Below are 8,084 nucleotides of genomic sequence, written 5' to 3' on the forward strand. Positions count from 1 at the left end.
TTCATAAACAAATATATATTTAAAAAAAATTAAATTTACCGAAATTGACAAGACTAAATTGGTTTCAAAAAATTCTGAATAAAATAATAAAATGAGCATATTTTTATTTTACACATTTCATCAAACATAGGTACACGTTTTTCCACACATAATCATTTTGTCTATGTTTCTTATACACAATATTTGTAGTAGGAAATCGTATTTTTCAAAATGATATAAAGTGTAACTGTGTATTAGTTCACAAATAAGTATTAAATAAAACATTTTATAATGATAATACTAACCATTGTCGGTAAACGTTTCATTTTATAAAATCACGTCGATATTTTTGTAAAACTGAATTTCCTTTCATTGACATAAATTCTACGCAAATACCTGTTTTAAGTATGGAAGTAGTCATGAATTCTAATTTTTTGCAAACGAAGTAATATATAATTTATTTATATTTTACAAATTCCAAAGATAAATATGTAGGAATTAAATTGTTTATGATAACAATATTTATTTAAAGTAACCTTCAATATTTATACACGATGAATATAATACTTAAATAGATTAGATTATACTTGTCATACGATGATATTATATGCTAATAAATTGAATATTTAATAAGTTATGGCTGTTTCTCATTTAATTTATCATAATGTAAATTACTATTAATTATGTATGAAGATAAAAGTATATTTTATTGCGTAATTCATTTCATTGCACAAATCCGGCACATGGTAAGACGTCATACTTTACTTATAAGCCTAAAAATACATATTTTAAATAAAATATATCTTAATTTTGAACTGCTAAGGCTTGAAAATTGGACACAAAATTAAGCACAAGGTTATAGCCGATCAAAAACATTTTACCGGAAGGTCACAAAATAATTTCTAAAGGTAAAAATAATGTTTTTTACTATTTTAACGAATTTTAATTATTCTATAAAAGTTATTTGTTTGTTATTATATAGATATTAATCGTAACGATTTAAAATATTTATTACATATATTAGAATTTAATATACATTTCATAATTTCCGAAATATTTTATTAAATACCTATTATATTATGTGTTGTTAGTAGAAACATGCAATTTTCGATTAAAAGTTAAACCTAACTAAGACATTTTGTTCTACTAATCAATCATATTTAAAAATATAAACTGATCCAATCGACCTCTTTCACTCAGAATGGTTTTTTTTTTCAGGACAATGATACATAGTTTTTACTTCAAAATACTAATACAGTCCTTGTGATATTTAAATTAAAAAGTATATTTTTGGTCCCAAGTATGTATTTATTGTAAGAACTTTTAATTTATTCATAATTATTAATTTAAATTTATACTTGGTATTTGTCTATAAATTAGTTTTATATTTAATTTTCTATTAATATTTATTTTATTTATGTTATGTAGCGGAATGCCCAAATTTATTACTAATATTATTTTTATGATTTTGTATCACTGCAACTCACAACTTAGCGAATGGAACGGCCACCACCTAACTTCTATTTACTGCTTACGATTTATTCTATTAATTTCTTTACAAAATTTGAAAATTTTTTTGATAGCTAAAAGGTTAACATTTCTCGAGTTAATGCCTACATATTCTAAATGTACAAATATAACAGGTCATAAAATAATAGAACAAATCAAATTTGATTACCATTTGTTAAAGTATTTATCACATGTGTATGAACGGTTCAATATTATCCTCGGATTTAATAATTGAATGAATAATGAACCATCATGGTAGTTATTTTTGTTATAAATATTTAATAAAAATTTTATGAAAATAGTTATAATTAAAAAGCTCATACATAAAAAAAAACTATCAATCATAGTAATAAGCTCTTTTTAATAACGGGATAAAAAAAAATATTTTCACAAATCAAATAGGGAAAACTAATTTATCGATGCTGTTTTAATTATAATTAGTGTTAAATATTGTGAGCACGTACAAAAATTAATTTTTACATAACTATGAATAATAGGTATAGTGTTTTAAAAAATTGAACAATTTCTAAAAAAATGTCTATTTCTAACTTAAACTTTAGATGCAACATCGTTCATGATATCAAGTGTCACGTGATTTTTGAATGTACTGTATTATAAATGTAATTATTTCTATTGAATACAAGTATTATTTTTTTCAATTGTTAATTAAAATGTAGGAAAACGATAAATCATAATCAATATTTTAAATTACAATAATTACATTAACGACTGTAGCGAGTTGAAAATTCTAAGTGAAAAAAAAGGAATGAACTGATTAATAATTTTTTTCTTTAATTTTTCCGAATACTCTTTTAGTGATAAACATATAAACCATACTAAAATTCATAGAGTACTTTTGCTTTTGGAACATTCTAGAAACAGGTAATTTTGTGATTTGTTTAGTTTATTTTTGTATACTTAGTAAATATAAAAAAACATTACAACGTTTTTTAACCATATGTTTACAATTTATACTTTTATTTTATTTTGTTATTTTCTAAAAAAGTATTTACAATCTGTAATTGATGTACAATACAATAAGTAAATTTAATGACTATGTACAGAATGTTTAACATGAAATGACGTGAGAGGGTAGATCCATAAATATGGAAACCCTCTAACTTGAGTGAGAGAAGATTTTTTTTAAATTAATTAATGTCGGTCGGGATTCAGGAGATTTCGACACCAATAAATTTTTAATCAACATGGGAAGTTATTTGGCATGAATTCATTGGCTAAGTTAGAAATCAATGGATTTGTGTGGTTAACTGTTTTGGTGTAGAATTTTTTTTAATAATTTTTAGCCTTTTTAAAGATTGTTTCAATTTTAAGATATTTATGTAGTGTGAGGTTTGAGACATACCACATTTATACTTAATATTAAAACTAGGTATCGGAAAACATGACTCAGTTAATATACATTTTCTTTATTGAACCTTAAAAAGAAATTATTTTGCGTTTTTAGTTACTATAAAGATACTTTTAGAAAAAATGAATGTAAATTATAATTTTTTGAATGATTATACGTTTTTTGAGTCTAACCATGTATACTTTGAAATTAGGTTTATTATTATAAAAACACTAACATTAATATACATCTAGACTCTTATATAGACATTTATAATAGCTCAGATAGATTCAAAGTTAATGAAAGTTATTGTTGTAATTACCTATATAAATTCTCAATACAACAAGACAATTAATGGTTAATGTATTTGTGAAGATGGGCGTGCATCTGTTTTACATTATTTTAGATATAGCTATTCAGATGATATTTCTAATTATTATATATTCTTGTTAGATATTTCAGTTTCTAGTTGCAAATTAGAGTTTTCTGGTTTCAGTTCAGAAAATTATATTTATAAAAACATTAGAAATCTAAAATTTAGACTATATTGATAATTAAGTTCTATTGATACGTGATAGAATATTATATAATATGTGTTTTTTTAAATTCAATTTAAAATTTTAATTTATTATTTCATAATAGGTTATAAAAGAGTATGAAATTATTGATGTCTAATTTTCTATAAAACGCATTTTAACAATTGAATTTCTTTAAATAATTATTGAAATTTGTCTACTTTATTTCCAAGTAGACAGCAGGATTTTAGAAATACTATATTATATTATAGTTGACGGTGCAATATTTTAAAGCTCAATTAATCATATTTATATAACTTTTTTGTTATTTTTTTATTGTTTTTAATAGATATTTCTAGAATATTTAAATTAAGAGCTAATACTCGAGTTTTTACTTTGTTACATATTTAGTTTTATTTTTAATGTTTTCATTGAAATTTAAAACGTTAACCAGTTATTTATACAAACCTAAATAGTTATTGACTTTATTTCAGAAAAAACTGATGTTACTTTAGTCCATAGTCAACTATTGACATTTTTATGGAAATTATAAGCCATATTACTTTTAAATTATACGTTTATCTATCATTGCATTAAAAATTTTGCTGTAAAAATGTTTTCACTCAATAAATATTTGTAAACATAAGTGTACATAATACTTTTTTGGAATATTTGAAATTCTACCAAAGCATTAAACGCATATATATATATTATAAGGCAACTTAATGAGCATTTTAAAATTGTTATATACATTAATGGGTAAATATTATCATTAATTAATTAATAATTGGACTTCATGTTTTACTACTATACAAATTGTACTATGATCTTTTTCTCACTTGAAAATTATTAATATATTAAATGTTATATGAGTACACCTATAAGTAGTTTTATTTCATTTTAAATTTGAAAACTCATAATTGTAAAAAGAAATATTATATTTGGAACCAGTATATTGTTGTTCTGGTATTTTTTTTAAAAAAATCTGTTATTTGTCAAAAATTGTATGTTACAGTGAAAAAATAAAGTAATTAATTCAATTAATTCAATAATTATTCTTAATTGAATTTACAAAATATTAAATTGTATTTGTTATTTTTTGATATAATTATAGATTTTAACTCATGAAATTAGGGAATAGTGTAATGGAATTATTAATTGGCTGCCGACAGTCCTGCTTTAGTTAAGTCACTTTTCCAATCATAGCTAGAGGTCACCCATCTGAGTATTTAACGGTATAGCACATAATGTCCTGGTTCACACCTAATTGAGTCTTTTTAAAATAATTGTTGCGATGTACCTAATATACTATAACAAATAAACTGAAATCTCTTAAAAAAACATAAACCTGGGATATTTATGTATTATTATTTAAGATTGTCTTTTAAGTACTTGATCTCTAAAAACGAAATTTATATTTTTAATTACTGTTCAATCCACAATAATATTTATATATTAATATGCTTATATATTACACATAATTTAGTATTTTATACTTATCAATTATCATTAAGTAACCCATAAATTAAAATTAATGGTGGGTAGCTGAAATTAATTTTAACTATTTCTACCGCACCGCATAGCTCTCCTTTTTATTATAAAAATTATTATACATTTATTATACTAGTGACCTATTAATAATAATAATAATTGAATTGCTACGCATTAGACTTATTAGAAAATTATGATTATCAAAATAATTTGAAAAAAGATATATAAGAAAATATCAAAATATTTATTAAATCGATGGTATAATGGTTGACTAACTACCTCCGTCTGTAATAGTATAATCCAAAATAAATATCACGAATTAAGAAATGAAATTATGAATCACATCGAATCTATTATTCTAATTACGATTTTTATCGGTATTATATAATAATAATTTTTTTAAATTATCTCAATCGGGTTGGAAATTCAGTTAAACTGTGACGTATGTTTCGAGTATCTCGAATTAATATCTATTAGTATTATACCACATAGTGCGTCCGAAAAAAAGCTATGACCAAGTTGTATTCCAAATTATAAAAAATTTATTTTATTTATAGTCCGTATGCATCTCAGTTCATTTTATATTTTCCCTAACGTATATTACAAGAAGGCGAAAAAATTGGTTTATATTGTTGTCTTACAAGATTATAAGATTATTGGATTTTCAGATATATGTTATTAAAATATTTTCAAAATGAATAGAATAGTAATTCAAAAAATAATATCAGTATATTGACAAAGTTATACCACAATCTCATCTGACGTACTAAGTATACGAACAATACTTATAAAATGGGTATAGTTGGGTATATACACCAGTGTATAGTTGTACGGATTAAAATATATTTATCTATTTTGATGTTTTTTTTCGTAATTTTTACTGACGATAAAATTTTTCATACTAAATAATCTGATATTTTTAATATGTTAAATAGTTAAATATTTTATACTGATATCATTAGACACACACAGATATGTAGAATTGTAGACAAAATATTGTTTAACTAATACAACTGTATCAACATTATTATATGTAATATTTATTTGAAAAATTGGAATAATACAAAAATATTAACCGTGATTTTATAAAGTTACAACAAAAATATTTTCCTGCACACAATTTAACTGCTAATGATTAAATGTTTTTATATAACTTTTTTTTTTTATTATTTAACCTAACTGTAAAATTTAAATATTATCATGAATCTCCCAGCTAATTATAATTTAGGTTAATTTATATTTAAAAGCAATTTCGGTACAGCGAATTCGGATGTTATTAAGTTCAAGTTTATTTTTCAATAATTAAATTAAGAACCTTAAAAGAATATAAACGAAAGAAAAACAAAATAATTAATGGCATTAATGTTCTAATAATGTTCGAACATTGTAAAACAGTATTTTTTATTTTTAAAAAATAAACCTATTGGGATATGTCCAACACATTTGATTTATTGATGTTTCTTTTGACCCGACAAACAAATTAATGTATTTATGTAATGGATTCGACACTAATAATTTACTCTCAAAATAAAAATGCAGTATGAAACAAAAATTATTATCCTAATATTTCATGATTTATTTGTTTATACTAATCTTCTTATCAATGTGTTCAAGAATCTTATGTTGTTTTCACAACCTTACCGCCAACATAAAAACACTTTTTGAAAAAAAATATTTAATTAAAGTGTCTAGGTACGTTGTAGTTAATGGCCATTTTTTATTTCTGGAAGGTTGTTCACTTTTTTACCGATTTACTTATAAGCGTAATGAATTAGGTACCTACATTGTCACTATATAAGTTATTCTATCAATATTATACGCATGCAGCAAACTTAATAAATAAATAATAATATAATTTAAAGCTCAGTATCAATCACAAATTAGTAAAAATCATCAGTTTTATATAGTGGAAAAAACGAAAGGATTTACGACGCATACAAGTTGTGTTTATTAGAAAATATACGATTATACCAAACCTATAAATATATGTAAGAAAATATTATACGCTTCTTGGTTTTAACATACGCTATACACGGTCCCGGGTTAAGGGGAAGGCAAAGGGGGGCAGTTACTCCCGACGGTAATATTTTAGAGGCAAATATTTCTTTATGGCAAAAACGGAAGTTTTGAAGTTTCTTAATGTATTATAATTTTTAAGAAGAATTATTAATCATTGAAGAATATGTACAACAAATAATAATAGTAATATATTATTATATCGCCTACTATTTTTTAGTGAACCCCGGCACAAAGTGTGCAGTCCGAAATTGAAAGTGTGCACTACGGATTCAAAAAGTGTTTACTTACTAAATACTAATAAATAGGACTACTATGAAGTTGTTTTTCAGGAAGCCAGTTTAAACAAGATAACTGATAAGGACTTAAATATATCTATTAAATTGTAAGTTATAAATCCCACATTAAAATAAATAATTTATTGATATTTTTCAGATTTATACGAGACACAAGTATATTTTCAGTTTAAAAATATTAACAGTTACCTTATACAAATGTGTAATTTGATTAACAAAAAAGAACTATAACAAAAAATATTACTGACTTTGTACTAAAAGTTATAATCATTTATGGAAGTGGTATACAGGGGGGCTCTGTATCATATATATTATATTATTATACATTGCAAAATGTGTAGTACGAATTTTTATAAAAAATAGGGGCTGTGCCTACCGCAGAATTAACAGGTGAACAAACGTTTAGTTTATTATTAGTATGACCATAGGTGCAATTTGGGGTGGGGGGGGGCTTGGGTGTGCTTAGCACCCCCATTTTAGAAATTAGCACCCCCAAATGTGTTTATGTTAATTTACATTTAAATACTCATTACTCATTATGTATAGAAAAACATAATAGTTTTTTTGTAAAAATATATAAATTTTTATGCAATACGGAAATATTTCGCAATACGAAAAAAAAAATATCTTTACCATTGGGTAAAAGTTTTAAGTTTCTTGCCACATTACTTTTGGAATTATGACTAAGTAACTAAAATTTGAAATGTGAAAGTCTTGTTTACAGAATATTTTTACCATTTCAAGACAGTTTTTTCCTCAAGTCTATAAAAACTATTAAGATTTAAAAAAAATTACCACCGAATGCCAATTTAAAATCTAAAAAAGTCCTAAAAAAACTTTTGGACCAGTATTTCTATCCGAAAAAGTGTTTAACAAATAAAATACAAACATCATAAAACCATAATATCCTTCGCTTTAGTCAAAATCTAA

General features: G+C 23.5%; 1 long non-coding RNA gene across 1 annotated transcript; it reads left to right on the plus strand.

Moving 5' to 3' along the window:
• Positions 1-634: 634 nt before the first annotated feature.
• Positions 635-7,255, plus strand: LOC112692408. Its single transcript, XR_003149415.1, has 4 exons — positions 635-725; positions 803-887; positions 1,198-1,279; positions 7,079-7,255. It is a non-coding gene; the product is annotated as an uncharacterized LOC112692408 (long non-coding RNA).
• Positions 7,256-8,084: the final 829 nt, after the last annotated feature.

This window comes from Sipha flava, unplaced genomic scaffold (assembly GCF_003268045.1).
Source record: "Sipha flava isolate LNK unplaced genomic scaffold, YSA_version1 116_pilon_pilon, whole genome shotgun sequence".
Lineage (NCBI taxonomy): Eukaryota > Metazoa > Arthropoda > Insecta > Hemiptera > Aphididae > Sipha > Sipha flava.